The following is an 18456-nucleotide window of genomic DNA, read 5'->3' on the forward strand; positions in this document are numbered from 1 at the left end:
CTGAATATACCTGGAGAAGGTGAAGCCGAATGCTCCTTGGAGTCAAGGATTCTGAAGCTTCGTCTGACATACTTTGGGCATGTTGCAAGGAGGGACTGGTCCTTGGAGAGGGACATCATGTTTGGCAGAGTGGAGGGGCGGTGAAGAGGAAGAAGACCTTCGATGAGAGGGATCAATTCTGTGACTGGAGAGATGGGAATAAGTGCCTTTGAGATGGCTAGGTTGGCACAGGATAGAACAGCGATTAGAGCTCTTGTACATAGAGTTGCTATGAGTCGCAAATGACTCGATGGCACATAACAACAACAACAACATGGTAATTGTTAAAGAACATATCATAGGAAGGTGAAGACATGTAATTATCCATAAGATTTTATTTAAATGTTTTAGGTGATATATATGTATATATATAATTTTTTTTCTCCCAATAATAACCTGATCTAAGTTTCCACAGGAAACTCTGCTGGCTTAACGTTAAAAAGTTGTACTGACAACCCTGAGGCAGGTGGTTCAAATCCACCAGCTGCTTTTCAGGTAAAAGACAGAAACTCTCCTCTCATGCTCTTTACTGCCCGTGACAATCTGTTGGATGGCCGTTATGGGTTGGCTCCATCTCCGCAATGCACAACAACAATAACAATGTTTTCCCTATATTCCTCTCTGCACGCCACCTGATAAAGGAAAGCTGAAAAAGTCGTCACCTTATCTGACTTTTTGATACTCTTTCTTGAAATTTAAAATAAAAACGTATTGAGCAAAAAACCCTTAAAACTTCTTCATGTTCACTCTGGTCGCCTAGTGGTAAGAAGCTGCACTGCAATACCAAAGACACAGGGTTTGAATCTACCAGCTGCTCTGACGGAGAAGGATGGGCAATTTCCTCCCAATCAATTAACTGTCTCTGAAAACTCAAGAGAGGGCCAGCCATGCGTGGGTTCCCATTCAATGGCACAAAACAACAAGTATAATACTAGAAACAGAATGCAGTCATTTCTTCAGTATCTTTCAGAAACTAGTCATCAGAGTAATGCTGAATTGGTTCCTTCAGGAAATTCCCTTACAGTCTCCTTTCTTCTTTTTGTCCCAACTTGCAGTTGTTTAGATAGGAAGGCCTTTAGGTTTAGTTTCTAGCATTCTTTTTGGCCCATGTCTTAAGCAATTAGAAATGAATGGCGGCAGTTGCCAAATGCTTAGAAGCATAATACATTTTCCAAGAAGTTCAAGGGTAAAGCATGAGAGAACGAGCAACATGAAAATCTACAGATAATAAATATTGTAGAAAGAATGAAAAGCATGGTTAAGCTTTGTAGTTCTTTTTAGTGGTCTTTCCCAATCTAACCATACCTCTTAAGGCTCCCTGTTGAGAGACATATAGTAGATCTGGATGCAAGCTTCCTCCACCAGAATTTTAATGGAAGGGAAAAGAATGTATTTACTATATAGTACAACTCATTGAAAATTTAATTACTCCTTACTATTACTCTAAGGAGCTCTGGTGGCTTAGTGGTAAGGAGGTACACTGCCAACCAAAAGGCAAGCCATGGGAATCTGCCAGCTGCTCCACAGGGAAAGAGGGGGGATCTCTTGTGTGATTTCCAGCCTCTGAAAACTCTCTGTGCCAGTTCAAGTTTAAGGTACAAAACAATAGCATAATTCTATTGTTTCAAAAGGGAATTTCAAGTCCAATAACTAACCAGACTGTCAAGAGTAGTTTGTTGCTGTTGTTGTCCTTTTAAATCCTTTAATGATGTTTCATAGGGCGCTCTGGTGGCTTAGTGGTAAAGCGTTCTGTTGCCAGCCTGAAGGCAAGCAGCTCTAATCCATCAACTACTCCACCAGAGAAAAAGAAATCGCCGGTTTCCTCCCATGTAGTTTACATTCTGAAAACTCATTGAAAGTCAGCTATGAGTCTGTTCTGATTTGATGATTCATAACACCAATGCTTTGACGATAGGAGAAAAATGTAACAAAAATTTGAGAGTTCTAGATTTCTCCATTAATAAATTATTCAAAATACTGTAAAATAATTATCCTAATATGTTTCTCTGTCATAATAAAACAGCCAGAAAGTGTTTCTCACTTTTAAAGATCCATGTTATTACACTGAGGTCACCAATTCAGAATAACTTCTTCCTAATAATTATCCCAATATGTTAACTGAGAACTAACATGAGAAATCATCTTTAAAATATAATTATGGAGTGTTCATTAGATCATGATAGTCTATGTATAAAAATTAATTGAGCAAAGTTCAGGATGTTTTCCTTTCTTGAGGCTGAGATATAATACATATATTGAAGTCTTTCATTTTCTGCAGCAAGTGTTTCAAGTCATCTTCACTTTCCGCAAGCAAAGTTGTGTCATCTGCATAAGGCAGGCTGCTGCTGACTTTTCCTCTGATCTTTATACCACATTCTTCTTCATATATTCCAGCTTCCTACTGTCTTTGTTTCCAACTAATATATTCTACTCATAAGAAATTGTTAATGCATTTTGGCTGCATGCTTGATCTTTCTGATAGCAGAAGTGAGGGAGGAAAATCCCATTTTGTTATCACTCACATTAGTGGCTTATGCATAAATCTGAATAATAGTCACATTAACTGGTCTTCTTTATATACATATGCACATTTTTCTATTATTGGCACCATTATATTTCATGATAGAGTTTAAATGATCTTTTACCACAAATGCGATTTTTTAAAATTAAAAACAATGAAATAAAGAAGTTATCCTGAATTGGTGACCTCAATGTAATAACATGGATCTTTAAAAGTGAGAAACACTTTCTGGCTGTTTTATTACGACAGAGAAATAAGACTATGAGAGAAGAGTACTAAAGATGCTCAGTTTCCACCTTTTGATAGAAGGGAACTAGAAACAAATGAACATTCATTGCTTGTAGAAGCTGAAGAAAGCAAATCATTTTAAGATCTATGATTCAGGTCATGGGCTTTGAAATTACTTCTCTATGTCACAGAGTTCAAGGACTAGGGAAGACGGAAGGAGATTTGATGTATTTGAGTTGTGGTGTTAGAAAAGAGTCCTGAATATACCATGGACTGCTAAGAGAACAAACAGGTCTGTCCTGGAGAGGGTGAGACCAGGCTGCTCCTTGGAGGCAAAGATTCTGAAGCTCTGACATTCTTTGGACATGTTGCAAGGAGGATCAGTACTTGGAGAGGAATGCCATGCTTGAGAGGGTAGAGAAACAGCACAAGAGAGGAAGACCCTAGATGATCAAATTCAGTGACTAGGGTAAGGGGGGTAGGTGTGTCAGGAACAGTAAGACTGGCACAGGATAGAGCAGGTTTAGGGCTGTTGTACCTAGGGTCAGTATGAGTTGCAAGCTACTTGATGGCATATAACAAACCAACAACAACAAGCTAAAAAGGGAGCTCTTGTGGCCTAGTGGCAAGAAGTGGGCTGTAACTCTGAAGGCATGCTGTTCAAAGTCACCAGCTGCTCCACAGGATGGACAATCTGATTAACTGCCTCTGAAAACCCACTAGAGGGTCAGCGATGGGTAGGTTCCGACTCTGGTACATGACAAAAAAAAAAGCCAAAACCAAAACCAAAAAAATACTGCTAAGGTAAAAGCAACCACTAAAACAAAAATTTGTTGTTCTTGTTGTTAGGTGTCATCAAATCAAGTACACTTCATAGCTACTCTAAGAACAAAAGATCTGAAACCAGTGCTGTCCTGTACCATCCACACACTTCCTGACACGCAAGAGCCCATTGCAGCGGTCACTTTGTCAGTCCACCTGGTTAAAGTTCTTCCTTTCCTTCACTGACCCTCCGCCCTTCTCAACATCATGTCCCTCTCCAAGGAAAGCCCCTCCTAGCAATATGTCCCGAGTATGTTAAGTGAAGCTTCAACATTGTTGCCTCCAAAGATCACTCTTGCTACAACCTGACCAAGATATATCTATTCGTTTTCTTGGCCAAACCTGAAATCTGAAAAATAATAAATTTGTGTTGCTTTAAACTACTAAGTCCTTACCATTTCTCCAGAACATTTTGCTTTCTCTTGAGGGTAATGAGAAGATAAGGCAGGCCTTAAACTTTATGTTTTTCAGGCCATGTAAAATTTAGATCTCTCTCTGCCTAGTGCTTTACTCTGAAAAGGAAAGATCAAAAGGCAGTGGTATTTTACCATGCAAGCACTGTAAAAGAAAAGAAGTGTCCTGCTCAGGACACAATTTTACAACTTCTGAAGATTTCCCGGAGGGTCAGCTAGGTGTCCTGTTCTAAATGTAGGTGCGAGAAAGCACATTAATTTTGGGACATTCTTAAGTACAGCTTTAGAGGGAAAGCACAATGATCTGCTAATAACAATTTTCAGGTTGGCCCCCAAAGTGCTTATTTCTCTTCTGGAAGCTTCAAAGATGAGTTAATCAATACAAAAATTATGTATATCGACCACTACAGTGCCAGTGGCAATGAATTTACTTTAGTGAGGATGCATCTCTTATGGAGTTTCTATTTTCATGATTGGGGAAAAGAATACAATAAACATCAATGTATCAACGAGAAAGAAAATGCTAATATTATTAGTGAAAGACTCTTAGATTCCTAAGGGCAGGCTTTTGTGAAACAGTGACATTTGAGTAGAAATTTAAAAGTTAGAAGGAACGAATCTTGTAGAGATTTCTGGAAAAATAGTTTTAGGCAGAGGGAATTCAAGTGCAAAAGTCTCAGTCAAATTATACTCACTGTATACAGTTTTTCAAAGTTTTTGAGAGGTTTGCTAGTAATTTATGAGGCTTACAATTTAGTGTGCTACAACATTTTTAAAAAAGAAATAGAAACCAATAAAATTGAAATAGCAATGTACATTGTAAAATTAAGAATATACACTTCATAAAAAGTATTTCTTTTTAAACATATTAATGAACTTTTACAGAGACTTTGGATTTCCATTCATTCATTGTTGTATTTTTCTCCCTGCCCACTCCCCCACCCCCAGTTCACTCTTCTCTCTAAAAAGTAAAAGAAAAATTCTTTCATTGGTATACACCACTCCACCCCCCGGCCACCCCACATCGAGCACTCTGCTATGCAACCTTCATTATGGATTCTTGATATGACCATAATACCCAATCATATATCAATTTTAAACATGTCTATCCCTCATCTGTTCCAATGCAGTATATATAATTTATCCAATCTTTCTCAGTCTCACCCCAACCCTGATGTCAATCCTGTTCTACGACAGTGGCACTATGTAGTATTTGTCCTTTTGTGACTGAGATATTTCACTCCGCAGCATAATGCCCTCCAGGGTCACCCATTTTGAATAATATTACATGAATTCCTTGTTTTTCAATGCAGCATAATATCTCATTGTGTGAATACACCAGAGATTCTCTATCCATTCTTTTGTTAATGGGCACTTAGGTTGTTTCCAACTCTTTGCTATTGTGAACAAAGCCACAATAAACATGGGTGTGTATACTTGGCTGACAGTTATGGTTTCTTCAGGGTATATTCCCAGTAGTGGAACTGCTGGGTCAAATTTGCAACTTTTTGAGAGAGCATCACACAGCCTTCCATAGCCTCACCAGCAGTTGATGTTTGCTACTCTGTTAAGTTTTGCTCTTCGTACTGGGGTAAGATGATATCTCATAGTTGTTTTGATTTACATCTCTCTTAGAGCTAGGGATTTTGAACATTTTTTCATGTATATGTTTGCCATCTGAATGTCTTCTTCGGTGAAATATCTGTTCATATCCTGTGCCCATTTTTCAATTGAGTTATTTACCTTTATCTTGTTGTCTTGCTTGAATATTCAATAAATTCTAGATTTTTTTGTCCCTTAACTGACTTGTCATTACCAAATATTTTTTCCCAATCTGTGGCTCCCCTTTTTTACTCTGTTGAGGTTTTTAGATATGCATAGAAGAATGGGACCTTCTGAGAATCAAATTCCTATGTACATCTAGAAATTATTTCTTCAAGTGTTTGTGTACATTTCTCCATATCCATACATATGTATAGATACATTGGTTTATGAAATAAAATATTCTTTCCCTCCAAGAAATGGATCATAGTAAAATATTTTAAAAGGCTTGTTATAAAGCTTATTAAAGGTTCTGAACAGTATTTCATGGTAATAAAATTCATTAGAATGTTTTATGACCCATACGTACGCATAAGAGTTAGAGAGGTGTTTAGAATTGTACTGATGCACCTTCATTTCTTCATTAAAGTTAGATTTACAAATATGGGAATTTGAAAGCTAAATCCCAGACCATGAGGCTAACTCCTGAAGCCTCTTGTACATCTCATTCTTCATTCAGTTGCCTTCAACGAGCAACAAAACATTACAAAGGAGATATCTCTGAACTAGCAAGGCATGACTGCAGTGACCAGGCTAAATAACTTGGTGAATGGCATTCAAGTTACGTCACTGTCTCCATGTCTGTCCACTGACAAGTATCCTTTACCCTTTGTGTACGAAGGCAAAGTTCCTAGAAATCCCCAGGTTCTCCTCTGCTTTGCGCCCAAACTTTTAAATTACAAATTATTTGTCTGTCTTTCAGAGCAAGGGTGGAGATGGGGACACCAGAGGTGAGAGAATGGTTTTTGGGGGCGTGGGGGCAAATCTGTGTGCATATTCAGTGCCTTGTATGATTAGCTAGGAGTCAGTTCTGACTCAATACAAAATGTACAGCATCTGGATTAAAACTACAAAGAGCAATAAGGTATACAGAAGTGAAGAATTAACTGTCTAAAAATCAACGAAGTAGATATAGAATATAGTAACGTCAGAAACCAGAAGTAGGTATGCACACGCACGTGGAAAAATCTAAAATTAGAGGCAGTTGAAATGAGAGGCCAAATTCTGTCTGGCATTTTTAGAATTAATTTAGCATACTCAGGGTTCAATTTATTATTGTTTCTTGAATTTTACTCTTTCTCCCAAATATATATTTCTCTTTCTTCCATTTTGATTCCTGAATGCTTTTTGTAAAATAACTTTTTGTCACTTGTGTTTCACCATGATTTCTTTGCTAACAAATTCTCTTCTTGGGTTTGCCCTATGACTATAATCACTGATGGACTAGTTTGACCATTCTCATTCCCTTGAAGGATCTCACTACCTTGTAAAATGTGTCTGGTCATCTCTACTCCCTTTACTACCACCTGGTTTGAACTTACTCCTTTATCATGCTGTTGTTTACCAATGAGAGCAAAATGAATCAGCTGGCATAGCAAACACTTTGAGATATTTTTATGACAGGTTATTTTTAAAAAGAAAACTATACCCATCAGCACTGATTACTTTTGGTCAAATCCACGGTAAGCAGAATTTGACCCACTTGAATTTCAAAACCTTCTCAGGAACAAGTTTGAGACCTTCAACACTTATGAGCAAAATACAGATCAGCTGTGGGAGGATATCAAGAATATTAAACCAATTGACATATTTCAACAAATAGGCACTTCCCAGGGTGCAGTCACCAAGTTGTGCCAAGAAATCTGGAAGACAACCACCTGGCAAACTGACTGGAAAAGATCCATATTTATTCCCATTCCAAAGAAAGGTGACCCAACAGAGTGTGGAAATTATTGAACAATATCGTTAATATCACATGCAAGCAAGATTCAACAAAGAACTGCCAGATGTGAAGGCTAGGTTTAGAAGGGGTTGTGGTACTAGAGATATTATAACTAATGTTAGATAGAGCTTGGCTGAAAGCAGGGAGTAGCAAAGGAGTGTCTAGTTGTGTTTCATTGACTATGCAAAGGCATTTGACTGTATGGGTCACAACAAACTGTGGCTAACTTTGAGAATAATAGGAATCCTAAAGCACTTGACTGTCCTTATGTGAAACCTATACTTGGGCCAGGAGGCAGTTCTGAGAATAGAGAAAAGAAACACTGCAACGTTTAAAATTGGGAAGGGTGTATGCCAGAGATGTGTCCTATCTCCACACATTTTCAATCTATACTCAGAACAGATCATCCAAGAAGAGTCCTGGGTCTTTGAGGAGGTATTTGGTTTCAGGATTGGAAGAAGACTCATCAACAATCTGCATTATGCAGATGACACAACCGTGCTTGCTGAAACTGAGGAGGACTTGAAATATTTGCTACAGAAGGTCAAGGACTGTAGTCTTCAATATGGATTGATGCTAAATAAGAAGACAAAGATTCTCATCACTGGGTCAATTGGCAGCATCACAACAGATGAACGGAAGTGATTGAGATTAACAAATTTCATTAGCTTGGCTCCACAATCAATACTCTTGGTATCAGCAGCCAGGTAATCAAAAGGCAAATGGCACTGGGAAAGTCTGCTGTCAGAGACCTCTGCAAAGTACTGAAGAACAACACTCTCAGTCTGGAGACTAAAGTGTGCCCGATCCAGGACATAGTCTTTGCAATTATTTGCTATGCATTAGAAATCTGGACGATGACTAGAGATGATAGAAGAAGGAATTGATGTCTTTGAGCTGTGGTGCTAGAGAAGAGTACTAGGAGAATACTAGGAGAACAAACAGGTTCATGCTAGAGAGGGCAAAATCGGGCTGCTCCTTTGAGGCAAGGATTCTGAAGCTTTGTCTGACATACTTTAGGCATTTGACAAGGAGTGACCAGTCCTTGGAGAGGGACATTATGTTTGGGGGCTGGGAGACAGTGAAAGAGAGGAAGACCCTCAATGAGATGGATTGATTCAATGACAGGGGTAATGCGGGTAGATATGTCAGAGACAAGAAGGTTGGCATGGTTTAGAGCTGTTGTACATAGGGCTGCTATGAGTCACAAGCAACTTGATGGCACATAACAACAACAACAACAACAATATACCTATCATAACTAACTATGAACATGGAGAAACTACCAAAGTTATACAAGTGGTTAGGTCTTTCGTTCATAGGGTTTTGGTAAGTCATCTGTGACTCGACAGCACTTAACCAACTAACAACAACAACATAGAAAGAGCTATGTTGGGCTAGTGGTCAGAAAGTTATGCTACCAAGCCTAACGTGGGTGATTTTAATCTACAGCCCTCAGGCCTGGTTTAAAATGTTTTTTGGCAAACATTCTTCTAAGTGGTATAGCACTGGTCTGGGCATTGCTGTAGAGAGGTAACTCATAGTTGCTGTGATGCTAAACACTGTGATACTGATGTGATAATGGTTACCCATGGTTGACAGTATTTGGTGCAGCTTCCCAAGTACAATAATATTGGAAGCAGAAGTGACATCCACTTCCAAAATGGCTTGCCTCAAGACACTCCATAAACATGGAAAAACCACCAAAGTTATACAAGTGTTCAGGTCTTTTGTTCATAAGGTCACTATGAGTCATCTACAATTCGACAGCACTTAACGACAACAGGGTTATTCATATATATATATATATTCATTAAGATTGTGATTATTACTAAATTTATATATTGCCTAACATAGCAACAATGCAACAGAATCCTATGACCCATTGAACGTGATAATTAAGGAATTAAAAATGTATTCAATAAATTTCAGCTCTAAATAATGTGATTTTTAACTATGTTTAAGACATGACAATAAACTTGAACTAAATGACCAAAATTCCAGTGACTACATTAAGAGTTTCAGTGCATCAAGTGCTTGCTGGTTGAAATATTCTGTGACAAAGCAAACTTGTTGTTGATTGCCTTCAAGTCGAGCACGACTCATAGCGACCCTGTGAACAAAAGGCCAGGAGCCCCTCTACAACTATCGACATTTTTCAAAGTTCATAGAGTTTCTGGAGGCATGTTGTTTTGGAAGTGGATGCCACTCTTGCTTCCAAAACATTAAACAATAGAAATAGATATCACATTCTTGATCCAACACACTGCTTGAAATGATTTTATTTATTAGTTTGTTTATTTACTTTTTTTTTTACTTTAGTGTACCTAGAAAGAGGAAACCTTTTAAGAGAGAATGGATTTTTCAAAACATCTATTCAATCTGATCAACTGTAAAACATGAGCAGATTTATTAAATGAGCTCTGTGTCTTTGTTCTAACAAAAATTAAATTATTAAATTTAGATTATGGATAATGGAAATATAACAAAGAATGCAGGTTTTCATTTGTACACATGTGCAAATAATTTCTTGTGAATGTGGAGTGTGTAGAAAAAAATGGATAAAGTACAATGCCTTTGGTATTTTAGTTCTTCCTACCCTGCATCTCTTTATCCACATACTTATTACTTTAGAGTAAATGCATTGCCAATAAACCTAGCAAAAACAGCTGTTTCTCAAGTTTTAAGCCAATAGAAAAGTCCTATGGCAAATTAAAAAATTCAAATTGCAGACTTTGGAAAAAACCCTCAGAGTGCCTCTGAATTCCACCTACTTTCTCCCCAGGAAGATTTCAAATTTTCTTTATTGTGCACCTAATAGTATTACATTGTTAAGCACCATCCAGTCAAAATGGACTCATAGCAGGCCCTCCAGTGGGCTTTCAGAGATGTAGGATGAGACTGCCTATCTTGCTCCCACTGAGCAGCTAGTGTATTTGAACTGTTTTCCTCTGCACTGCGAGCTGAACTCCTTATCACTATGCCATGTAGTATTGTTGTTGTTGTTATGTGCCATCGAGGAGTTTGCGACTCATAATGACCCCATGTACAAGATCCCTAAATACCGTTCCATCCTGTGCCAACCTCGCTGTCTCAAACACATTCATTCCCACCACTCCACTCACAGAATCGATCCATCTCATCCAATGTCTTCCTCTCCTGCGCCGTCCCTCCACTCTGCCAAACATGATATCCCTCTCCAAGGACCAGTCCCTACTTGCAACATGCCCAATGTATGTCAGAGGAAGCTTCAGAATCCTTGACTCCAGGGAACATTCTGGCTTCACCCTCTCCAGCACAAACCTGCTTGTTCTCCTAGCAGTCCATGGTATATTCAACACTCTTCTCTAGCACCACAGCTCAAAGGCATCAGTTTTCTTTCTATCATCCCTATTCACTGTCCAACTCTCCGATGCATAGCATGTAATTGCGAAGACTATATCCTGGATCAGGCGCACTTTAGTCTCCAGCCTGACGTCGCTGCTCTTCAGTACTCTTGAGAGGTCCCTCACAGCTGACTTTCCCAATGCAATTTGTCTCCTGATTTCCTGGCTGCTGCGACCAAGAGTGTTGACTGTGGAGCCACGTAAACTAAAACTGTTAACTATCTCTATCTCTTCACCATCCATATTGATGCTGCCAATTGGCACAATGAGGAGAATCTTTGTTTTCTTGATGTTAAGCTTCAATCCATATTGAAGGCTGCAGTCCTTGACCTTCTGCAGCACGTGCTTCAGGTCCTCCTCAGTTTCAGTGAGCAGGGTTGTGTCATCTGCATAACGCAGGTTGTTGATGACTCTTCCACCAATCCTGATGCCACATTCCTCCTCGTACAGCCCAGTGTCTCAGATGATCTGTTCTGCATAGAGATTGGAAAGGTATGGAGACAAAATACATCCCTAACAGACCCCTTCCTTGATTTTGAAACATCCATTGTCTCCCTGCTCTGTGCTGACAACTGCCTCTTGGTCCAAGTATAGGATTCACATTGGCACAATCAGATGTTCTCGGATTCCCCTTCTCAGAGTCAGCCATGGCTTGTTGTTATCCACACAGTCAAAAGCCTTTGCATAGTCAATAAAGCTCAGATAGACATTCTTCTGATATTCTGTGCTTTCTGCCAAGATCCATCTTTGTTGCTGTTGTTGTTGTTATGTGCTGTCGAGTCGTTTCCGACTCATAGCGACCCTATGCACAACAGCCCTAAACCCTGCTCTATCCTGCGCCAACCGCACTGCCTCTGACACACCCATCCCGATTACCCCAGTCACTGAATCAATCCATCTCATAGAGGGTCTTCCCTTCCTGCGCTGTCCCTCCACCCTCCCAGGCATGATGTCCCTCTCCAAGGACCTGTCCCTCCTGGCAACATGTCCAAAGTATGTCAGACGAAACCCCAGAATCCTTGCCTCCAAGGAGTAGCTTGGTTTAATCCTCTCCAAGATGAATCTGTTTGTTTTCCTGGCAGTCCAGGGTACATTCAGTACCCTTCTCCAGCACCACAGCTCAAAAGCATCCACTCTCCTTCTGTCCTCCCTAGTCATTGTCCAACTCTCTGATGCATAACAAGCGATTGCATTAGCTATAATATCCCCAGTACCGTGACCTCTTCTAAATCCAGTCTGCACATCTGGCAGTTCTCTGCTGACATATTGTTCCAAACATTTTTGGATAATTTTCGGCCATCTTAAATAAAAAGTAGTTTCACTGTAGAATAAAGAATACCACCTACCTAGGACTCACTTTATTTACATAATCATCCCCCAGTGAAATAGACTGAAGGAAATCTTCCTGTTTCTCACTCTTGTACCAAGAATACTGCCTGAAGTAACAACTTTTGTTTTCCTCTTTCCTAGGTCTGTGAATATCCAGATTCAATAAAACTAATTTCATTATCCATATCTAAAGTCTCTAATATCAGAGAAAACCTGTAAGCAAGATGTATGAGCATTCCCACCCCACCCCACTCAACATCCTTTAGCACCTTGATGTGAGAAGAAAATGAGAATTTAATTTCTATGTATTTTCAGAAGGATTTTAGGTTTCTATATGGTCTTGCTGAGTTCATTTGTGGGCCAGGTAACTGTCTTCAAAATTTATTGGCAAAAACTATTGAGTACATCTAGTGCTGCATCTGTTTGAAAGGATTATAAACTGGCAAAGAAAATGTTCCCACCCTTCCTGGATTTAACTCTACTCTCCAAGTCAGTTTGCTATTGACTAGAGTAAGTGTTCTTAGAAGATGAGCTGTTCTTTCTTCATGTATCTGAGGTTTTCTCAAATCTTTGTCTGGCATGCTATCTGGGTAAAATGTAGACTCGAGTGCTGTCGCATCTGTAGGGCTTGATCTCCTCTTGAACAGTTTGGTTGAGACTCTTGCATTTTGATCTGTGGATGAAGCTAGATCAGCATGGGAATTCAGTTTAGGGTGGAACTCCACCAGTCTGCTCTGATGGTTCAGACAGGTTTGTAGGGAACTCCACACTTGGTTCACAGCTTTAGGTCTTCAGAGTCAGTCTTTTTCTTTTTTAACCTAGGAATATACCTTTTGGTACAAAAGTGATTGTGTAAAATAAGTTAGAAGAATCTGTTTGCCCGTGGGGGCTCTGACAGTGTTACCAAGTGACCTGATTTGGGTTGTTGGTGTTGCTTGTTTGTTCTTGATAGGATCAAATTGGGAGGAATTTCTATTTTCCAGAGATTTCTGAGTGCCAGTCTGAGGTTCATGACCCTGGGGAAATGTAGGGAATAGTGTTCCATTCACAACATTCTCAGTCTTTCCTTTTCATCTTTTCTTTTTTCCATTTCAAGTTATAGTTCAAGATTGAGAGTAACATACTGGAAAATTCTCTGTCTGGATCACCTATGGTCCCCATGGAAGAAACTTTAGAGCCTAATTCAATAAAGTACTTGGGAAAATGGCATCATTTGACAGAGAGAGATTCCCTCAGGTACCTAAGATAAGGAAGTTGTGAGTTAGTCAAACACAATTTTTTTGTTGTTGTTTTCAGGTTTTTATAGGGGGCTGGAGGCGGGGAGTGGGGGGGTGGGCATCCTCGGAGGTGCTCACAGTTTCTTCAGCCACTCCAGGCTGGGACCCAGGGGGTCCCTGGGGGTGGCTGGGCACGTCAGGCATGTTCCCATCATCTCGGAGGGGCACTGGGTAGCTGTAGGGGGTGATCTCGTTGATCATGGAGGCATACTTGGTGTAGGGGCTTAACGAGGGCAGAATTACAGCGAGACCCGCGATGGTGAAGGACACGACCAGCACCGGCTCCTTGGCCCAGGCATTCTTGAGGAAGACTGCGAGTCTAGTCGCCATGGTGGCCTCCGCGGCGGCAGCGGCAACAGCAAGAGCAAGGAGAACGCCTAAACACAATTTTTTAAAGAGCAAGTTGGGTGCAAAAAGGGACAGAACAAATGTGAATCAGCAGGAAGTATGTTTCAATTGGTATTTTGAATCTTTCAAGACAACAAATTAGCTTTTTTTACTTTCACTGGTTGCCTCCAGGCACTGAAAGTGCAGCCCCACCACAATGGATGGTCCATTACAACTGCTATAACTTATAAATTAACTTTGCCCTTGTGGCATTATCTAAAAAAGCAGAGTGGTCGACTCCCCTTCCTTTTGAGAAGAGGAGGATAAAGAAGAAGGAGCAGAAAGGGTGTTGGTGATGTGATCAATTCTTCTTCAGAAGACAGATGCACAAGAGTCGGTTGTTCCCAGAATAGGCTAGTGTTTTCACAGTAGGTAAGGCTGGAGTCAGTGATCCAACCAGCACTCCTAGCAACCCAAAATTTATTGTTATGTGCTATTAAGTTGGAACTAACTCATAGCTGACCTCTGGCAATTCTCAGACATAGAAAACTCTATGCTTCCCAAATTATGCTTTCATATTTTTCTCTTCATTTATTTTAATAACACAGGAACATTTATAGTGTTTTAACTCAAAGACTTGGAGATCAACTGAAGCTAGATCATCTGAAAGATCAACTGAACCCAATAGCACATAGTTAACCTCCTTTGTCTAAAAACAGTAGCAGCATCAGTTCAGCTGGTAGAAAAGACTACTGATACAACTTTATGTCAATAACTAGAACTGTTTGTCTTGTGTTTTGTTTCACTTAGAGTGGTGGCCATTCTTAAAGCTACTTTAATTCAACACCTATCCACCAGCAAGCTAACTTCATAATAAGATGTCTTATTCATTGTGCCAAATACTCAAATCAAGTTGGTTAAAAAGTACTGCACCTCTTTTTCTTGAGGAAAAAGGAAGTCCTCAAGTTATCTTTGGCCTAGCAGATCATCTTCTGGTTCTCGAAGAGTATCTCCAAAAGTCTCCACTGTATATGACTGTTGTTATGTGCCATCAAGTCACTGGCGACTCATAGTGACCTTATGTACAGCGGCTCTGAAACCTTCTCTGTCCTGAGCCAATCTCACTGACTCTGACACACCAACCCCCACTGTCCCAGTCACTGTATCAATCTGTCTCATCTGGAGACTTTCTCTCCAGTGCTGTCCCTCCACACTTCTGAGCATCATGTCCTTCTCCAAGGATCAGTCCCTCCTGCACACTTCATTTGTATAGTCTTTCTTTAATATTATATGTAAATGGATCTTATTTGAAGACATTTTTCTCATGTAACTTCAGTACAAGGGGTAGATGTCTCTAGAGTCTGCAAACCAGTCCCTGAAACTGAAGTTGTTAAGTGGAAAATAAGTGAAAGCCTCTTTGATGAGCAATCTGAATTATGAACAGGGCCAGAAAAGAGAATTGCTATTTCACAAAGGAATATATGCTTCTTTGTTATTATCTGACCTGATTAAATTAGAGAAATGATGGGCTAAAGATTTAATTGCATTCCTAGATAAACACTTTTGGGTTGTTTTTTTTAGGAACAGCTTATTATTTGTTTGATGAAAATATGACTGTAGAATTTTTTGGTAAAGGTAATAGGGGCAGAACTAGAAAAATACTTCAGAGTCTAGAGAAAAAAAGCACCATATATGGGAAATATAAATCAATTATCCAAACCATAATAGTAGGTCCTGATAAAATAATGCATTGTGGCATAGTCTAACCTTGTATTAAAAAAACTGCCACTTTCACTAGAACACAAGATTTAGAAAAGACAAAGTTGTATTTTAAGTCTTGATACAGATTTGTGGGTTGGTCATGATCAAACTAGTCCTCCAGGGAATATATATCTACCTTCAGTGATATCAGTCTAGAGTCTAAAGTGCTCTTGATCCAGGCCATAGTTTTCACAATGACTATGCATCAGAGAACTGGAAAATGACTAAAGATGACAGAAGAATCAAACCCTTCGAGTTGTAATGCTGGGGAAGAATCTTGAAAACACTATGGACCGCAAAGAAAACAAATAAGCCTGACTTGGAGATGGTGAAACCAAGTCTCTCCTTGGAGGCTAGGATTGTGAAGCTCTGTCTCACATACTTTGGGCACGTGGCCAGGAAGGACTGGTCCCTGGAGAAGGACATCATACTCAGAAAGGTGGATGGACAGCACAGGAGAGGAAGAATCCAGATGAGATTAATTGATACAGTAATTGGGGTAATGGGGGTACGTGTGCTGGAGTCAGTGAGACTGGCTCAGGATAAGGAATGCTTCAGAGCTGTTGCACAAAGGGTGACTATGAGTCACAGACAACTCAACGACACATAACAACTACAGTACATGGTTTCCATAAGAACAAGCATTTAGGATGAGATCAAGTTTGCAGAGAATGAGCAAATATTATTGGGGTCACTTTTGGAAGCAGTAAAAGGTTGTCAAGAATTTAATCACCTCATCGGGTTAGTATTTTCTGCCCACAAAACCCATAAGTAAGTGTCATTTAGATTTAATACAACTGTCTCCAGAATAAAATTTTAAATGCGTACTAATTATGAGCTGCAGATACACATTTCCTTAAAATGACACTGAAATCCATTGTGACTTAGAAATTAGAATTTTTTTTTTTATTACGTGGTCACATTCTGTGCGAAGACAAAGGATCCCACTTGTCAAAGCTAAAGCAGAAGACTAAAGTCCATGATAAAGTGAGAACGCAGGCTTCCATTCCAGCTGCTCCTGACCAAGAACGTTGTTTCGCTTTTTCGTTGCTGTTGCTCTAGAATCTGACGACTATGCATACCGGAAGTAGGGTCTGATAAAGGATTGCTTAAGTTCACTCACCTGTGAGTTTGCAAATTGCAGGAAGCAGAGCCTAGGTGGTACCTTTTTCTCAGCATGGAAAACAAGTTCTTAATGGTCCAGACAACAGAAAAATTGAGGCTGAAATTCTGGAGGATTCTGAAAAAACCTGACTCACTGTATTTGTATTATGTACCTTGGAGTCAGAAACAGAATCTGATGGAGCTGACTTTTCTGAGAGTTTTGAGAGGCAGTGTAATAGCATAGGAGGAGTATACGCATCTTTCTCCCATGAAGGAGTTTGTGGATTTGAACTATGTACCTTTGCAATGGCAGTGCAGCTTCTTACCACTGGCTACCAAAACTCAATAACTGTTGTTGTTGTGTACCATTGAGTTGGAACCATCCTATAGTTGAACTTTTAGCATGCTTTCAGAGGCAGTTCATTGAATGGGAGATTGCCCATCCTTCTCCAGTGGAACAGCTGATGGATCAAGGTGGGTGCCTTTAGGATTGCAGCATAGCTTCTTACCACTGTGTCACCAGAGCTCCCTAACTAATTAGTTGTTGTGTGCCATCAAGTCGGAACTCACATATAGCTGACAATCCCATGTGTTTTCAGAGGCCATTAATTGCATTAGAGGAGACTGTCCATCTTTCTCCTGCAAAGAAGGACTTAAGAATAATTACCAACCTGTCTTTGCCTATATTAATTGTGATTTCAGTTGTTACTTTGGAATTATGATTTTAAAATGTTAACCATTTGCTTCATTGTCCTAACTTACTAACCAACTTATAAACCTATAAACAGACTTCTGTTACCTACTTCCTGATATAATAATGATTGTTGGCAATATTTTACTTTTATAATAAGTCTATCTACAGTAATTCTTGAATGGAACCTTGGTTGTCATACATAAACTTTTCCTTAGCATTGCTTGCAAATCCTCACAGAAATCAGCTGTTTGACAAATATTAAGTTGATACAAAATCCCAATCACCAATTCAAAAATCAATTTGCAAACTTTAGAAGGGACCTAAGTGCTGGCTTCTCTAAGTTCCACTCGCCCATTCTCATAGAAAAGTTCTTTATATTTCACATTTGTCTTAACGTCTGACTAAAGTAGCTTCACTGTAGAAATAGGGAACACCCTGACACTACTCCCACAATCACCTGCACTAGGTCATTATCTTCTGTCTCCTACCCACCCAACCAGTTATCAAAAGAATACTCTCTCTTGTAGTATCCTTGTTTTACCTCTATCTGTTCTTGTCAGCAAATATCCCGTGTCTTGGAAAGACTGGTTGTTACCCACATCAAAAAGTCATTAATATCAAGGAAAACCTATAAATAGGATGTCTGGGAACCTCCCTTTTTTAACATGTTAATGGAAGGCACACTTTTTTCCTGTTGTTATTGTTTCGTGTTATCCAGCCAGTTATGACTAATAGTGACACAGTGATCTGAATCTTCTCCTATCCTGCACCATCCTCAATAATTAGGCATTACAGAGCTGGATGTTGTAGTCACGGAATCAATCCATTTCATTGGAGGTCTTCTTCTCTTTCTTGCTGTTTTTCCAAGGACCAGCCCCTCCTGACAGCATTCCTAAAGTATGTGAAACAGAGTTTACACCATTCTTGCTTGTAAGAAGCATCCTTATTGCCCTTCCTCCAAGATAGATGTCTCTGTTCTTTTAGAAGTGCACAGGATATTCAGTACTCTTC

At 39.6% G+C, this 18456-nt stretch overlaps 1 pseudogene; it reads right to left on the reverse strand.

Moving 5' to 3' along the window:
- Positions 1-13633: 13633 nt before the first annotated feature.
- On the reverse strand, positions 13634-13889 carry LOC102852019 (annotated as a pseudogene).
- Positions 13890-18456: the final 4567 nt, after the last annotated feature.

Source organism: Elephantulus edwardii, unplaced genomic scaffold (genome assembly GCF_000299155.1).
Source record: "Elephantulus edwardii isolate Elephantulus edwardi_28Jun2011 unplaced genomic scaffold, EleEdw1.0 scaffold00013, whole genome shotgun sequence".
Taxonomy (NCBI): Eukaryota; Metazoa; Chordata; class Mammalia; order Macroscelidea; family Macroscelididae; genus Elephantulus; species Elephantulus edwardii.